Source organism: Neovison vison, chromosome 6 (genome assembly GCF_020171115.1).
Source record: "Neovison vison isolate M4711 chromosome 6, ASM_NN_V1, whole genome shotgun sequence".
In the NCBI taxonomy this organism is placed as follows: Eukaryota; Metazoa; Chordata; class Mammalia; order Carnivora; family Mustelidae; genus Neogale; species Neogale vison.
The window spans coordinates 736,242-752,454 of NC_058096.1; the positions used below are offsets into that span (position 1 = coordinate 736,242).

General features: G+C 59.8%; 1 protein-coding gene across 11 annotated transcripts in view; it reads right to left on the bottom strand.

Annotated features, from left to right (window-relative positions):
• The window catches only part of PCBP3 (poly(rC) binding protein 3), a 247,388-nt gene that overhangs the window by 46,402 nt on the left and 184,773 nt on the right, over positions 1–16,213 (bottom strand). The window lies entirely within an intron of this gene.

Genomic DNA, 16,213 nt, shown 5'->3' on the forward strand with positions numbered 1-16,213 from the left:
CCATCTACGGATGTGCCCATCTGCCCATCACCTCCACATCTTTTTTGTTTTTCTAAGATTTTTTATTTTAATTTGACAGAGAGAGACACAGCGAGAAAGGGAACACGAGCGGGGGAGTGGGAGAGGGAGAAGCAGGCTCTCCGCGGAGCAGGGAGCCTTTTGTGGGGCTCGATCCCAGGACCCTGGGATCGTGACCTGAGCCGCAGGCAGAGGCTTAGCGACGGAGCCCCCAGGCGCCCCCTGCACTTCTCGATTACTATACCGTTACCGTGTCCTAAAGTCACTCCAACTGGACTGCTCTTCAAAGCAGTCTTGGGTTAACTAGGTCCGTTTTGTTTTCACAGAACATCATCTTGTTTCTATCTATAGACACTCCCACTGGGACTTTGACAGGAACAGCATAACCCTACAGACCTGTCTGGGAGACATCAACGTCTTCGTCACGGCGAGTGCCCCGACGTGGGAACACGACGTCTCTGACTTGCTCTTCCTGGATTTCTCTCACCGACACTTTGTAGTTTTCAGCCAACAGAATCCTGTGCGTACCTCGTCAGACCCGGAGCAAGCAGCTAACTTTTTGGAGCTCCCGTAAACGGGACTGGGTCTGGTGTTCAGTTCCTGACGGCTCACTAGCGGTCTGCAGAACAGGACTGACTTTGCTATGCCGACCTTTCATTCCTAAACAGGTGAACCTGCTTAGGGGTTCCAGGAGTTTCTTGTGGACTTAATAGAATTTTCGACGCAGGCAATCATGTCATCTGCAAACAGAAGACAGGTTTATTCCTTCCTTCGCGATCCGTCTGCCTGTCATTTCTGTTTCCCGCCTGAGCTGGCTAAAGCTGGCAGCACATGCTTGACAGAGCGGCGAGAGCAGACACCCTTGTTTTGCTAACGATTTGGGGGAAGCATTAGTCTCTCACCATTAAGCGTGATGTTAGTTGGTAGGCATATTTTATTCCATTTTTTAAAAAAAGATTTTACTCATTTATCTGGAAGACAGAGACTGTGCAAGAGCGGGGCGACGGGCAGGGCGGGAAGGAGAGGGACAAGCAGACTGCGCTGGCAGGGAGCATGGAACCCCTCGTGGGGCTCCGTCACCCGACCCCAAGATCGTGACCTGAGCTGGAACCAAGAGTCGGACACTTAACTGACTCAGCCGCCCAGCACTGGTAGTGGAACTGGCAAAATCTGTTCATAGTCAGTGCTGCCGAGAGAAATTCTGGTAAACTTTTAATCATTTTTTTCTGGAAAGAATATTCAAATCAATAGAATTCTAGTAAAATAAATACTGTCAGGGGCGCCTGGGAGGCTCAGTGGGTTAAGCCTCTGTCTTCGGCTCAGGTCACGGTCCCAGGGTCCTGGGATCGAGTCCCGCATCGGGCTCCCTGCTCGGCGGGGACCCTGCTTCCCCCCCCGCCCCTCCCCCGCTCGTGCGCACTCACACACTCTCCGTTTCAAACAAATACATAAAGTCTGAAATACCGTGCTAACGAAACGCACAGCTGTGACAGCAGCAGGGGCATGGACGGGACCCGTGTCCTGCGTTTTTACTCCGCAGACCACCCTGGGCCCACACTAGGGGGGGCGTTCCCACCTCTTCTACGAGGAAAGCAGGTACAGGACAGTGCAGGACAAGCTGGTCCCGGAGCCCACGTGCCCGACCACTAGACAGTTTTCATGCAGACAGAGAAGCCCCGCCAGGCGCTTGAGGCGCGAAAGGAGGAGTGTGGCAGTCGGCAGTGGCACGCGCCGGCCCGAGCGAGGCTGGTCCCTTCAGGGAGAGGAAGCGGCTGTGGGCACACCGTAGCAGGAGTTGTGCCTCTGTGTGCGGGGCTCACGACAGCAGCCAGGCTCGCTCGGCGCACTCCCCCTGCGCCCTCCCGACCCGCCTCTCGCCCAGGAAGGGAGCAGCACCGGGCCGGGCCGGCACACCTCCAGCTGAGCCCACGCGGCCGCAGGGACGCCAGGCCAGCCGCCAGCCCTGCTGTGGCCCCGTTAGCGGCGCTCTGTCTGGGGCTCCACCCAGGGCCTCAGCTGTCTGGGGGCAGGGGACCATGGAAGGGACCTCGAGGGACGAGCGCAGGCTTGATTTATCGTGTTTAACAGCTCAGTGCCCCGTTAGGCTGCGGGAGGCCAGGACAGCAGAAACCGACAGAGCCTATTAGCCTCTTCGTGCTCCTCGAGAGGCTTACCGTGCAGTGGACGGCCTCGAGGCCAGAGGGGCGGGGGCACCCCAGGAATGTCAGGCTCTTGCCAGTCACAGTCAGCGTTCTGCATCGAAGACGGTCAGCGCTTACGCAACCCCGAATCGGTGGGCATTCCCCGCGGCCCGCAGGCTCATCGCTCGGGTGTCCAGGCGGACACACGGGGTGGGGCTGGGGAGTCTGCGCACCCGCCCCCTTGCTCTGGAGGCCACCGCGTGTGGCCTCACGTCTAGGACGCTGCAAAGCTTCTCTCGCGCGCATGCTGTGTGGGTTTCATCCAGGGCTGCCGAGGTCTCTCAGGCCTCCCTCGGGCCCGAGTGCGGCCAACCTGGGGCGCAGCTCTTACAAACGCTCCGGTCATTTCAAGGCCCCTCAAGATGTAGAACCTCTGTGCTGTGGGGACAGGGCAGGACTCCTGAGACCCGCGTCTGGCGCTGTCTCTGGCACCCCCACCCATCCTGCAGTGACAAGACGTGTGCGACCTTGACCCTCCCCGAGGACAACGGTGACAGAGCCCTGGCTTCTGTGTGTCCAGTGCCCGTGCTCAGTCTGTCTGCACGTTTCACCTTCCCATGGACCCTGCGGCCACAGCGGGAGGGCCACCTCAGCAGCGACACGCAACCAGACGCTGCGTTCTCCCCAGGCTGGGCAGGGGGCAGGACGGGAGCACAGTCCTTGAGGAGCTCTCGGCTCGGAGAGGAGGCTGGCCTGCGGACGGGGACAGCCGCCAACCCAAAAGATTGAAAATCAACATTCAATCCGCACCTCACCCTCTAGATAAATGCTGCAGATTGCTTAGAGATCCCAAAGTTCCTCTTCTGGAGGGAAGGAAGGGACAGCTTCTTATGGCCTCAGGGTTCAGGAGCTGTGAACGGGGCAGAGGCTGGGGAATGGCCCTGTGCTCCTGCTGCAGTAGGCCAGCAGGGGACGCCCCCCGTTCCTGCCCTGGCCTGGTCAGGGACACCACCCAGCCGGTCTCTGGCAGACGTCTGAGACCACAGGGAGAAGCAGGCCTGGACACATCAGGCCCAGAGAGGCCAGGAGAAAGACAGAGACACATACGGACCACCCACCCGAGGGGCCTGTGGACCCACATTCTGTAGGTGACAGTCAAGGAACAGCACCCCCTTCCTGATGTCCTGGGTCTTGGCCACCGGACAGCAGCGGGGACAGAGCTGTGCTTCCCGACACCACCCACTCCCCGTCCACTCTTAGGATGGCGACCCGATGCCGGCACCTGACCCGACTCCTGAGGTCCGGTAGTGATGTGGCGGCCCACCCGGCACATCGCAAGGAGCCGGCAGGAGCACAGCACAGCAGTGGAGACGCCCCGGGCCGGTTGGGGGGCTCTGGGGGCAGAGGATGCTGCAGCGTGATGATCCAGGCACCGGGGTTAGTAACTGGCCTTGTGACCTGCGCGCACACGGCACAGCTGCCTGTGTAACCCCACGGTGGGTCTGCATGTCCCGAACTTCAGAGCCCCCGTCGGGAGGCAGGCCTCCTCCAGCATGTGCCCAGTGACACCGCAAGAGGCTGGCAAGGCGAAGCCGCCACACCCTGAAGGGCACACGAGGCCCAGAATAACCTACACGTAACTAAGAAGGCGTGGGTGAGTAACACGTGGCTACCAGCAAAAGCTAGAAAATGAATTTTAAAAAGATACCATTTACAGGAACGTAAAAGTACCAGGATACATCCAAACAAAGGTGTGTGAAAACTCTATGGAGACGTCTGTAAAATGTTATCATCAGAAATTGAAGACGACCTAACAGACTCAACACGGAATAAGTAAGATGTTCAGTCTCCCCAGGTTGATCCGCAGACGCAGTTCTACAGACAAGCTGGTGTCAAAATGAAGGTGAAAAACTCATCAGGCCAAGAGCAGCCAAGACTTCCCCTAAGAAAGAGAACGAACTGACAAGTCCTATTCCGAGAAAGTCCGCCCGTGAGGTGGGGCACAGGAGGCGACAGGCAGGCTGTCAGGACACGACAGTGTCTGGGCACACAGACACTCGGGGAGCAGAGCGTGGGGCCCCCAACACGCACGCCCGCTCCACTGCCCTCGCGAGGGGAAACGAGACCGGAGCCGCACCCCGCAGTAAACTCAGGGGCTGTGGTCGTCACGGAGCCGAGCGCACAAGACACCGCCCACACGAGCGGGGAGGAGGACGGGGCTGCGGACACAAGGGCTGGCGGAATGTCGGAATCATGGTCTGTCGACCCAGCGGAGAGAGGACAGCGGCCCCGTGGGGCAGAAGACCCGTGCAGCTCGTGTGCTCACGCGGGGCTCCGTTCGGAAGTCACATCCGTGCTGCTCACGGAAATGTGGGCACAGCGCAGGTGGCTAGCAAGCGCGCCCGACGGCCGTGGGTGTCCTCCGTCGTGAGCAAAGTGCGACCGCAGTCACCCTCCCACACAACCCAGACCCCACTTCCCAGAGCCGGTGAGCACGAGGCCGCTGGAGGCTGAGCCCCTGTCCCCACAACTCCGCTGGCCCACCCGGGAGGGGCTCCACGTGCCTCTGACGAGTAGAAATTCTCGTATTCTGACCAAGTATTAACAAGCAGGGCAGCGACACAAACGACCAACACAACACCCGAGGGAGGGCTATTCTTGGAGTGCGCGTACTTAGCAGAGGGAATTCCGTTCCCCACGTACAATCCGAGGAGGCGGCACACAACCGCGCAAACAGGAACCAGCAATGCCTAACGCTGACCCGGGCTCTCCCGGGGGCAGGCTCGTCCCCCTAGCCCCGCAGGGAAGACTCTGCAGCTCACGGCTGGGGTGGGGGAGACAGAGCCCGAGGGCGCCCAGCCCTCGAAAGACCACCGACAAAGCCCCCCCAGCCGGTGCGACAAGGAGAAGTAGGGCCAGCCGAAACACCTCTGGTAAAGATCATTTATCCCCCAAAATCCACGTCTGTGTCCTCGTGACCATTTTTTACTGGGCAGAAGGCAGGACACGGAGCTCCTAATTCCAGCTTTTATTATAATAAAGTGGTAAGTCAGACCGAGGAAACTGTGAGAACCTGGGAAGAACATTAGGTAAATACAACAGAGGCCGGGGGAGCCAAGGACCCCCCTCCTCTGCCAGATCTGAGGCTCTGTGGACGGGAGCCGGTAGTGCACCTCGCTGTCCCCCACAGCATCCCGGTGGGAGGGGAGGTCACCGTGTGGCCTCGGAGGGCCCATCGGGGTTGCCCCTCTTCCTTCTGAGCCAGTTAGGATCAGCCCTCGCTCAGTCCAAAGCCCTGCTCCGGGGCGCAGGGGTGAGGCAGAACGGCTGGCAGGGAGGGCACTGGAAGCACCCACAGAGGGCACAGGAACAAACCCCAGAGGAGGTGTTCGGAGCCCCCTCTGCAGCCGGGGCTGTCACGCCCCACGGAGAGGAGGATCTTTGTCGCCCAGCCCAGGGTGAGGCACCCGCTCTGCCAAGAGCCATCCAGAGCCCCTTTCCTCAGCAGGTGTCTTCGTGGGGTGCCCCGGTGAAGGGTTCCCCTTATCGTGAGGGCCGGCTGCTCATTCCGCAGAGGACAAGGGAGCTCGCGGGCTCGGAGACGGGAGAGCCCCGCGAACAGAATCACCAACCGAATGGCGCACAGACGGGACCCGGAGGCCAGCAGCCGCGAGCGGCTTGCCCTCGCTCACAGGTGTGCAGCAGAAGGGCCCGGGGCCCGGAGGAGCGGCCTCGTCACCTCAGGGCCCAGAACTGTGCAGCCAGATGCCAGCGGTCCCCGGCCCAGCCGGTCCTCGCGCGGCTGCCCGCGCAACAGGCAGCGAGTCTGTGGGGCCCGGCTGGGCCCACACTCCCCCGCGCTAGCCCTGAGGCCCCTGCGGCCCCGCCGGCTGGCCTCCCGGACGCACGGACCGACGCGGTTAGAGAAGTCACCCAACAGCACAGGCAAAATCACCCATCACTCTCGACTATGTGGAAAAGTAAGCTATTGTTAGTGGGGTACGTCATTTCGATCAATGTCTTAGTATCTTTTTAAAGATTAAAAAAAAGCTTAATAATGAGAGAGAGAGAGAGAGAGAGAGAGAGGGAGGGAGGGAGACGAGCACAAGCAGGGGGAGCGGCAGAGGGAGAGGGAGAAGCAGGCTTCCCGCGGAGCAGGGAGGCCGACGTGGACTGGATCCCAGGACCCTGAGACCATGACCTGAGCTTAACCGACTGAACCACCGGCTGCCCCATCAATGTCTCAATATTTTAATAAAACAGTTATAACACGACAAGTGACATCTGCTAAAAATAGAACAATTTTGAAAAAAGAAGTGAAGCAACTAAAACCACAAAGACCCTTCCCAAAAGAAGGGCAGAAACACTGGCGGGGGAGGGGAGACAACACTGTCGACGAGACAGCACAGGTCAGCTCGGGGGCACGGGAAGGGCAGTGCCGGGAGAAAGGCAGTGGCGCAGGGACACCGGGCGCGGGGAGCGGACGAGCTCCATGGGGTGAAGGGACCGCGGCACAAACGAGAGTAGCTTTGGGGAAAAAGCAGGGCGACTTAGAGAAAAAACGAAAAAGACAAAAAATGCAAGTTTAAAGTATGACTAAAACCTACAGGAAGCCAGACTGAAATCCTGTGGACAGCGTGACTCGGACCCTGAACCTGGCACCGCTGACCTGGGGGCATCTTCGATGATGCAGGGGGCACATGCGGCGGGCAGCCTAGGACGTAGGCGGCAGGCTGTGCGGGGCATACGCGCTCCCACCGTGGTCTGGTCACTGGAGCCCCCAGCCTGTGTCCCCCGCCAGGTGAGCTGCCTGCCCAGGAGGGCCCCTGCGTGTCCTGGGGAGCCTGGAGGGCAGGCAGGGGACGGGTCAGGAGACAGCGGGGCGGCTAGGGGTGGACCTGCCCACACGGGCTCTCTGCGGAGCCGAGGAGTATTACCTGGAAACGTGTCCCACACAGCGGGAGCCAACCAAGGGTCACGCCAGAGGGAGCCTGAGCAGGGCCGGACCGCTGGGGTGGTCCCCTCCCTCTGCCAGACTCACCCCCGGGGACCGAAGGGGGAGTTGAAATGCCCCTTGGGCACCTGAGTGGTTGTGGCCTGGTGCAGGAGCCGGGTGCAGCCTCAGCAGGGGCCGGGAGGCCACAACCTCCCCGAGCCCGTGACCTCACTGACCTCCCCGAGCCCATGACCTCACTGACCTCCCCGAGCCCATGACCTCACTGACCTCCCCGAGCCCGTGACCTCACTGACCTTCCCGAGCCCATGACCTCACTGACCTCCCCGAGCCCGTGACTTCACTGACCATGGGTGCCCCTCCCCCGAGCTGCTGACGCTGCTGATGAGCGTTGATCCGGGCTTCAATCCCTGATGGCCCCTTAATCCTGCAAACCTGCAGCCGCCCGCGGCTTTGACTTTGTGCCCCGGGCTTGGTTTGCTTTGATTTCAGGGTGAACGACGTGGACACTGACGACCTCTGACCTACTTGCCAACGCACAAAGGCAGGTGTATGAATCCGTGCACAGCTGGACCTCTGGAGCAGCGAGCACGGGCTGTCCAGTCGCGGGCTTGTGTCACAGGGGCTTTGTTAAGCGGGGACTCTGCTGCCGAGAGCCCGACATTGGGTGGCGGGGAGGGTCTAAGCCGGCCCACACGGCCGACCCTGCCCACACGGCCAACCCGGCCCACACGGGCCCCTCACAGGACATGCGGCTCCGGGCTTCCTTCCCGCTCTGCCGCGGTCTCTGCACACCTGGGGGTCACAGGACGGGGAGGGGCAGGAGGAGAGGGCGCTGGCGTTGCCCAGGGACCAGGCGCTGCTCCCGAGGCAGTGCCGTCCGTGGACACAGCCGGGGGCAGGTCAGCAGGAACGCCTCCCGGCCCTGCGTCCTCCCGGCCCTGCGTCCTCCGTCCGACACCCCAGCCCGAGGGAGAGCTCAGAAAGTCAAAGACACACAACTCCCGGTCACCAGGGCCAGCGGCTTTTTAAAGATTTGATTCTAACAGCAGCGGACTCCCTTTCAAAACCAGTCAAAAGAATAAAACACGAAGGCAAGGAGATGCCAGCAGAGCTGGGCCAGCCGAGGTGTGAGGGGCGCGACAGAGCAGGCCCCAGGGGCGCTGCGGCCAGCGGACCGGGGGAACAGAGCCGGCCTGCGCGCCCCGGCCCCCGAGGGGAGCGGCTCTCGTGCGACCCTTTCCTGAGCATCTGCGGACACACACTGCCTCTTCGGTTGGCATAAACATCACACTGCGTGTGCTCTGGGACTGGATTCTAGCACGTGGGCGTAACTCCCGGGCATCTGAAAATGCACTCACCCATCTGATCGCCAGTCACGACATGGAACATTCCAGACCTGGGGAGAGGCGCCTCTGCCCTGTCCTACAGCCCCAGCGGCCCACCCCGCACGGCTGGCCGCTGTCCCCACGGGGCCCTGCACGGCTCTTCAACCTGACACTCGTGTCCAGCTTCCCGCACCCAGAGCCGCGCTCCCGAGAGCCGTCTGTGCTGCTGGGAGCGACGGTCGGGGTCTCTCCAGGACTCCCGCCGCCAACGTGGGCGCCCGCACTGGCCCTTCTCCAGTTTGGGGCTGAGGAACAAAGTCAGTGTGTCACACGCATCTCTGTGTGGAGACGTGGGACCTGCCGGGAGCCTGGCCGTCGTCACCCGATGGGTCTCCGTGCAGGACGACCCACTCGCTTTCCCAGCCACACAGAGCCCACCGTCCTGACAGCTGGCGCCGTGGGGGCACCGCGCACACGTCTGTGGGGAGACGGACTCCAGGAGGGAAAGCCGCGGGGTCTGTCTGCACAGACGCCTGCTGGGCGTGGCCAGCCCAGACCTCACTGCCCTCCAGGTGGGCCGCCCCCAGACGCAGCGGTCCCGGGCACTCGGTGGGCCCGGTCTGCCTTTCCTAAGACCCGCAGGGTCATTTCTCCGCGGCTGCAGCTCCCATCCTGGGCGGTCACCTTTCCCGAGCCGCCACTGTCCCCCGGCTGCCGGGAGGAGCAGGCATGTGAGCACGGTCCCTCCGCGGGCGCCAGTCGGGGTGTGCACTGTGCGGAGGGTGCCCTTGCCTGGAAAGGACTGTTCTAGAAAACCCGACATACATGTTCTACGGATCTTCTATAGTTACCGTTCGCTTGTGACTCGGGTTGGGTGGGTGAAGCCTGAACTCGGCCTCTCTTGCACAGACAGCTAACGAACCCAGCAGCACGCACCAACAGCCTCTCCGTTCCTATGGACTCAAATGCCACTGTCATTAAAGCAAACCGAGCCCACCTCCCCACGGCTCTGGCCCCCACCACGAACCCCTCATTTCCTGCACCCCACAGTGCGCTCCACACACACAGACACACGGCGTTTTCTTTTCCCCTCCTGGGTTCTTCTGGGGGTTTCCCTGCCCCTCCACAAGTTAGTGTGGGGGCTGCCTGCTCGGGGAGGGGCCCCTGGCAGGGAGAGGGTGCGCACAGCCGGCTTGGCAGCTGGCGGTCCTCTGTCTCTCTGGAGCTCATCCCCGCCCCCAGCCAGCCCCCCGGAGATGCTGGCCACGACAGGCAGGACAGGCTGTAACACTCCAGCACGGTCAGGACTGACCTGCGCACCGTATACAACATGAACCACACCAAGGGGCTCCCCACAGGTGGGTCTGGTGCCCATCAGACCTCTGTGCTCTGGAGCCCGACGCGTGCTCAGAAAGGATGTGCCCCCGACCACACACTCACGGCACTGGTCGTGCGTGACCACCGTCCACACACACTCACTCCGGTGTGATCGGCACCAGGGGCTCCCACACCATTGTGGACGTCAGCATCACCGGAGGGTTTGGCAAATCACGACTGAACTCGCCCAGGGTTCTGACAGAGGGCCGGGGGCAGCGGAGAATTCTCAGGTGATGGTGATGGCGGTCTAGGACCCTCTCCGAGAAGCGCGATTCAGTAAAATCATGCCGCCGGTGCTCGGGGAGAAGGCAAGCCGGTGCTCCCCACCAGGCTCCCCCCACACACCAGTTCTGCCCAAGGACGGCCCTGCTGGCCTGCTGGCCCCCCAGTGCCCCAACCTCTGAAGCCCCCACCTCAGCCAGAACGAAGACGTGCTTTCAGAGGTTCCAGCTAGGGGATGTGCGGGACCCCAAATCTTCCTGAGGCTTCCTTGCTTCTTGGTGGTGGGTGTCGGCCTTCCTAGGCAGAGCAGGAGCCGCAAAGAGACGGCCCATGGCCCAGGCGAACCAAGCACGGCAGAGCGGCCAGGCCCAATGCCAAAGCGGCCCTTTTGGTTTCCAGGTGAGTCAAGGCTGAAGCACTGACCCCCCACCCGCCGTGTGTTCTCTTCCCGGGTCGGCAGGAAAGAGAAGGCACGTACAGTGCAGGATCGTGCGGGCGAGTTCGGAGCACCACACCTCGGACTCTGCGTTAGGACACTCTTCCGAGCAGTACAAAGGGACGCAGCCATTGCCTCTGCATTGCTCTGTCTACGTTATTTCTGGGGGAAAAAAACTACCTGCTCCTCCAGTACGTAAGGGAAAATAACACCCCATAACACTTGCTAGGAGGTCGGTTTGATTTCCAGAGACAACAGCTCTCACTCCCCCCAATGGCAATAAGCTGTGGGGGGGGACAGCTATGACTCTAATTTCACACGAACACACATGCCCGTCACACTCACACGTCTCCGTCTGGCTCGCACCCGAGATGACCGTGTGCACACGTTACCCTCGTCTGGGGGCTGCGCGCCAGGCAAGGCAGGAAAAACGAGCTGTTCAGCACGGCCCTGGAGTGCGTGTGGCTTTCCGCAGGCAAAAGAGAAGGTTTGTAACCACAAACAATAACAACTTTGGAATTTTCTGCCCCATCTTAATGACAACACAGAAAAAAACACGAGGCTCCTCTTGCGCCTGTCACAGGGAAAACACTGTAAAATGGGCGAGAGCCGTTTAGAAATACCGCTCCGAGGCTGCGGGGGCGAGGAGGTGCGGGTCACCGTCCCGCGAAGGGAAGTCATTTTGCTACTTCGGTACAACTGCTGTCCTACACCGAAAACACCGAGCCCGGGCGATCCACATGTGTTCACACTGACTTCTGTGAATGTAGCCATGGGCCCATGTTTCCTAGAAAGCGACCTAAAACACAAATTTTAAATATTTTCATCTCAGAAAGGCGAACGCTTTTCTTCTGTAGAACATCCTCAGATCAAATAGCACTGTGACTTCGCTCCCGGAGGACTATTGCGGAGCATCTCCCTGGCACACGAGACAGGAGAGCCTCTTTGTCTGCACACGGCACCCGCACCACCATCGCACAGACACGGCAGACACTGCACGGCCACGCGTGACCTGCCGAAACAGGTCCGTCAGAAGGATCCTGAGCACACGGTATCTTCATTTACAGGACAGCCAAGTACACACAGAAATACACAAATAACTAAATGAATGTTTGTTGTTTATAAGCCACAAAACTCATGTTCGTTTTACAAACACAATTAAATACACCTTCCGTGTCTCCCAGGTCATGAAGGAGTCACACTTGCCGGCCGTCCCCCACACAAGAGAACCACAGTGCTTCCCAGTAGAAGGGGCAGGCGGCAACAGTGTGCCTTCTCTGTGCACAGGGTGCGTGTGTGAACCTGGCTCCGACCAGGGGGTTCCGCGGTGCTTCCGTACGAATGGACGCCAGGAGCTCACCTGCCCGGCACAGAGCCTGGTGCTTGCACACAAAGGCACTGGCCACACTGAGAGCACAGGGCCCAGACCTTGGGGTGGCCGGTACGTCGTAGGGGAGCCCCGTCCCCACCCCTCCCCATGTCACCAACGGACGCTCACTTTTCTACACACAAACGCTTTAACATGAGCACAGTGACGGTTAACCTCGATCCCCAAAAAGGAGCCACAGTATTAAGATGGAACCGAACATGAGGCTCTTCCTCTGCCTGTCACAGCGAAAGCACTGGGGCTGCCTCGGCTGGCCCCGCCGGCTGCTCCCGAGGACCCGTGCACGCCCCGCTCCTCGACACCCGGCCTGTCTCCTGGCCGGAGCGGCCTCCCCCGGCCCCCCTTACCTCAGAACAAAGCAGCTCTGGGAGGTCGGGAAGGGCCGGCTGGATGCGGCTATCAGACAGATGGCCACCCTCCTTGTCTAGAGAAGATGAAATGCTAGAGGAGAGAAATCAGAGTGGGTTTTGTCCTAACCAAAGGAGGCTACAAATCCCATTGGCCTCAGGTTGGAAACCTCGTGACATGGGACCGGGCACATGTGACCTACTTTTCGCCCAGCTCCCCTCATTCCGTCGGAGGGGTGCACCCGGCGCGGATGTGCTGTCATTTCAATGACTCCTTCCCCGAACAGGGGCCAGCGCACACATCGGCATGCCTGCGGGCCACGGCCGCCGCGCGGGGCCCACGGAAGGGAAGGCATGGGTGGGCCCTGGTGACGGAGAGGCGGCTCCTAGGGCCGGAGCAGTCGCTGCTGCTGTCAGCCGTCTGCCGGGGTCGGGCCTCGCACAAAGCGGGTCCTGCTGACGCACTCGGTCCCAGAACTGCAGGACGGGGTGCCTGAAGCAGCACCAATTGCAAATTCTGTCCTTTCCCCATTTTGTCTTTGTGAGTGTGCGTGTGCGCGTGTGCGTGTGTGTGTGTGATCCAGAGCGGCTCGGTCCAGGCCTAGAAGCAAGCTGCATGCTTAAGCCTAGAAACGCGCGAGCGCCGTGTGTCCTTGAGAGCCGCCCTGACGCAGGGCTCTGGTGTGGGCATCGCCGACGGGAGGCCAGACGTGGGCCCACGAGCCGTGCTGGGGAGGCACATCTGTCACTGGGCAGGAGACAGCCGCCCTCGGTCCGCTTTCTACTGAGCACCGGAGCTCACCAGCTCACATGAAATCGGACGCAGACAAACGGTAAGACCCGTGACAGCAGAGGGAAAAACCTGGACGCAGGGGGGATTGGCCGGCTGTGAGGACAGGCTCCAAACCAACGAGGGACACAGGAAGTGGAGGCCCGCGGGCCCGCCCGCCCGAAGTCAGCCTGCTTGTTCGCTGCAGGACGACAACTGAAACAGCACAAGCACCGGATGCTCATTGCAGAAAAAACAGAAAATGCACGCAATAAATGCGCAAAATAACCCGCAATGTCACTGCTCAGAAAAGACCGTGGCGAGAGCTGTCTGGAGCCCACCTGGTCGGGCTTGTGTCTAGGAGGTGTGTGCCATTGCATTTTCTTAATAAAAGTAGGACCAAACCTTCCACATTTGTCCTGTTTTTCTCATTTAACCTTATGGATGAAATATTTTTCTACATATTTAAATCTACACAATGATCACATTCCCCACGGTATTTTTTATTATTCTTATTATACGTAAAATTTTATGCATTTTTATGTAGAAAAATGTAACCAATCTGGAATGCTGGTATTTCCAGGTTTTTGAGCTGTTATATATTTTTTAAAGATTTTATTTGAGAGAGAGAGAGCAGGAGCTAAGGAGGGGGAGCAGCAGACGGAGGGGGGAAGCAGGCTCCCCGCTGAGCAGGGAGCCCAATGCAGGACTCGATCCCAGGACCCTGAGACCATGACCTGAACCGAAGGCAGACGCTTGACTGACTAAGCCAGCCAGGCACCTTGAACGGTTCTGTCAAAGAACCTTTCCACAGCCCGCCGTGGTGGACCTGTCCCTGTCCCTCTCTGGCTCTGCCGGGACACGTTATTTACAGATGTTCTTCCTGGGTGGAAGGACACGCGTGCTCGAAGCTCGGCCAGTGACACTGCGGTGACGGGGGCCGTTCCCTGCACTCCACATGGCGGGGCAGCTCTGTCCTCAGTGCCCGAATGCGCCCTGAGTCCCGGGGACATCAGCCGCTCGGGGCCAAGCAAGGAGGCGCTGCAAGCCGGCCTGAAGCCAGCCCTGCCATGTGTCAGGCCCCGCCGGCTGCTCCCCAGCTCGCAGCGGGTCGCTGTGGAGGACCCATCCTCACTCCGGGGCAGTGGAGGGAAGGAGCGGCCGAGTCACACACGGCTTGCTCCCAGTCCTAAAGCTCAGGCCATGGAAACCTGGCTCTCACCCACCAGGCGGCCAACAGTGCCAAGTGCCACTGAGGGCCGGGGGAGGACTGGACACAGGCTGGCGTGTCTGGCCAGCGCAGGCCTCGGCCCTCGACAGGCAGGTCTGGTGCAAGGTAAGCAAGTGGCGACAGCCAGGCCAGAGTCCAGGGGGTTTCCACAAGCAGATGGACTGCCTCGGGGCACGCCGGCCTGTTGGGTGCAGGGGGGAAGCAGAGAGAGCCTAGATGGATGGGAAGTGGAACAAAGGAGGGAACGGAAGGACCAGAGTCACCAGCCAAACAGAAGTGGCTGAGGGTGTGGGGGCCCCAGAAGAGAAGGAGGGGTGCAGCCTGGAGGTCCAGAGAAACCAATGGATGGGGGCACCTTGGGTGCTGGGGGCAGCAGGGGAGAACTGAGGGTGTGACCTTGGGCCATTTCGGGGTAGAGGGAGCACTGCAAATAGGGTGAGGGACCCCCACTGGGAGCACCACACCCCCCAGGGGTTGGCCAGCTGAGGGCACTCGGGCTGCAGGGTCATTGGGACATGTTGGGCTCAGTGGCCGGTCACTTCCTGGATGGTGTGGGTTTCCTGCTCTTATGTCCACCCACTGCTCTGCAGCCAGGTCCCGTGCCTGAGACGGGGTCAGATGCCCAGACCACTGAGCGCGTGGACACCTGGCAAATGGAGTCAGGCAGAGGGCAGGCTGAGGAGTAATGCAGGGCCCCCAGCATGCGTCCACCTGGGCTGGAAAAGGGGCAGAAAGCCCTGTGTGGGGTCCCCTCGCCTCCCAGGTCCTGTGAGCCGCAGCCGGCTTGAGCTCCAGAGGTACCTGAAGAACCCGGTCAGCCTGGGCTCTGGTTTGCATAGCTGGGCGTACTCCGGACCACAGCCTGGGACAGGTCAGTCACGACAAAGGACCCTTCCCGTTTGGCTCCCATCCAGATCCAGCAGAGTTCAAGGCCACCGTGACCAGTCACTGACATTCAGCCCAAACAGACACACCTGGGGGCTGAAATGGATTTAATCCTCCTCAGTGGGAAGAACAAAGGAAAGAGCAGAACAGCTTAGGCCGCAGGCTCGGAACGGGGTCAGGCACCACAGGGTTAAAACGCTGAGCTGCAGATGTCGTGAAAAGAAGGGCCATCTGTACCCCAATGTTTATAGCAGCAATGGCCACAGTCGCCAAACTATGGAAAGAACCAAGATGCCCTTCAACGGATGAATGGATAAGGAAGATGTGGTCCATATACACTATGGAGTATGATGCCTCCATCAGAAAGGATGAATACCCAACTTTTGTAGCAACATGGACGGGACTGGAAGAGATTATGCTGAGTGAAATCAGTCAAGCAGAGAGAGTCAGTTATCATATGGTTTCACTCATTTGTGGAGCATAACCAATAGCATGGAGGACAAGGGGCGTTAGGGAGGAGAAGGGAATTTGGGTGAATTGGAAGGGGAGGTGAACCATGAGAGACTATGGACTCTGAAAAACAGTCTGAGGGGTTGGAAGTGGCGGGGGGGTGGGAGGTTGGGGAACCAGGTGGTGGGTATTATAGAGGGCACGGCTTGCATGGAGCACTGGGTGTGGTGAAAAAATAATGAATAATGTTTTTCTGAAAATAAATAAATTGGGAAAAAAAATAAAAATAAAAACTTCCTAAGGGAAAGAACATCAAAAAAAAAAAAAAAGAAAAACGCTGAGCTGCAGTTCACAAAGGAACAAGCCCAGACAGAGACCCCGGGGGGCAGAAGAGCAGCTGCTCCTGAGAATAAGGGGAACCTCTGGGAAGGCAGTCCTGTGATGCTCAGTGTTTCTCTGCCGGCCACGCGGGGGCACGCTACCTCACAAGTCTGGATTAGTAAATATACGGCTTAAACGTCCTCAACGGCCAGCGCCGTGTCTCCACGTGAGCAAAGCACCCTCAAACGTGTCCTCGAGGCCTGAGCAAAGCCTGTGTGACGTGAAGACACAGGAGAATAAGGTACCAGCCGGGCTGGGGATGACCAAGGCATGTGCACCGTGGAAGG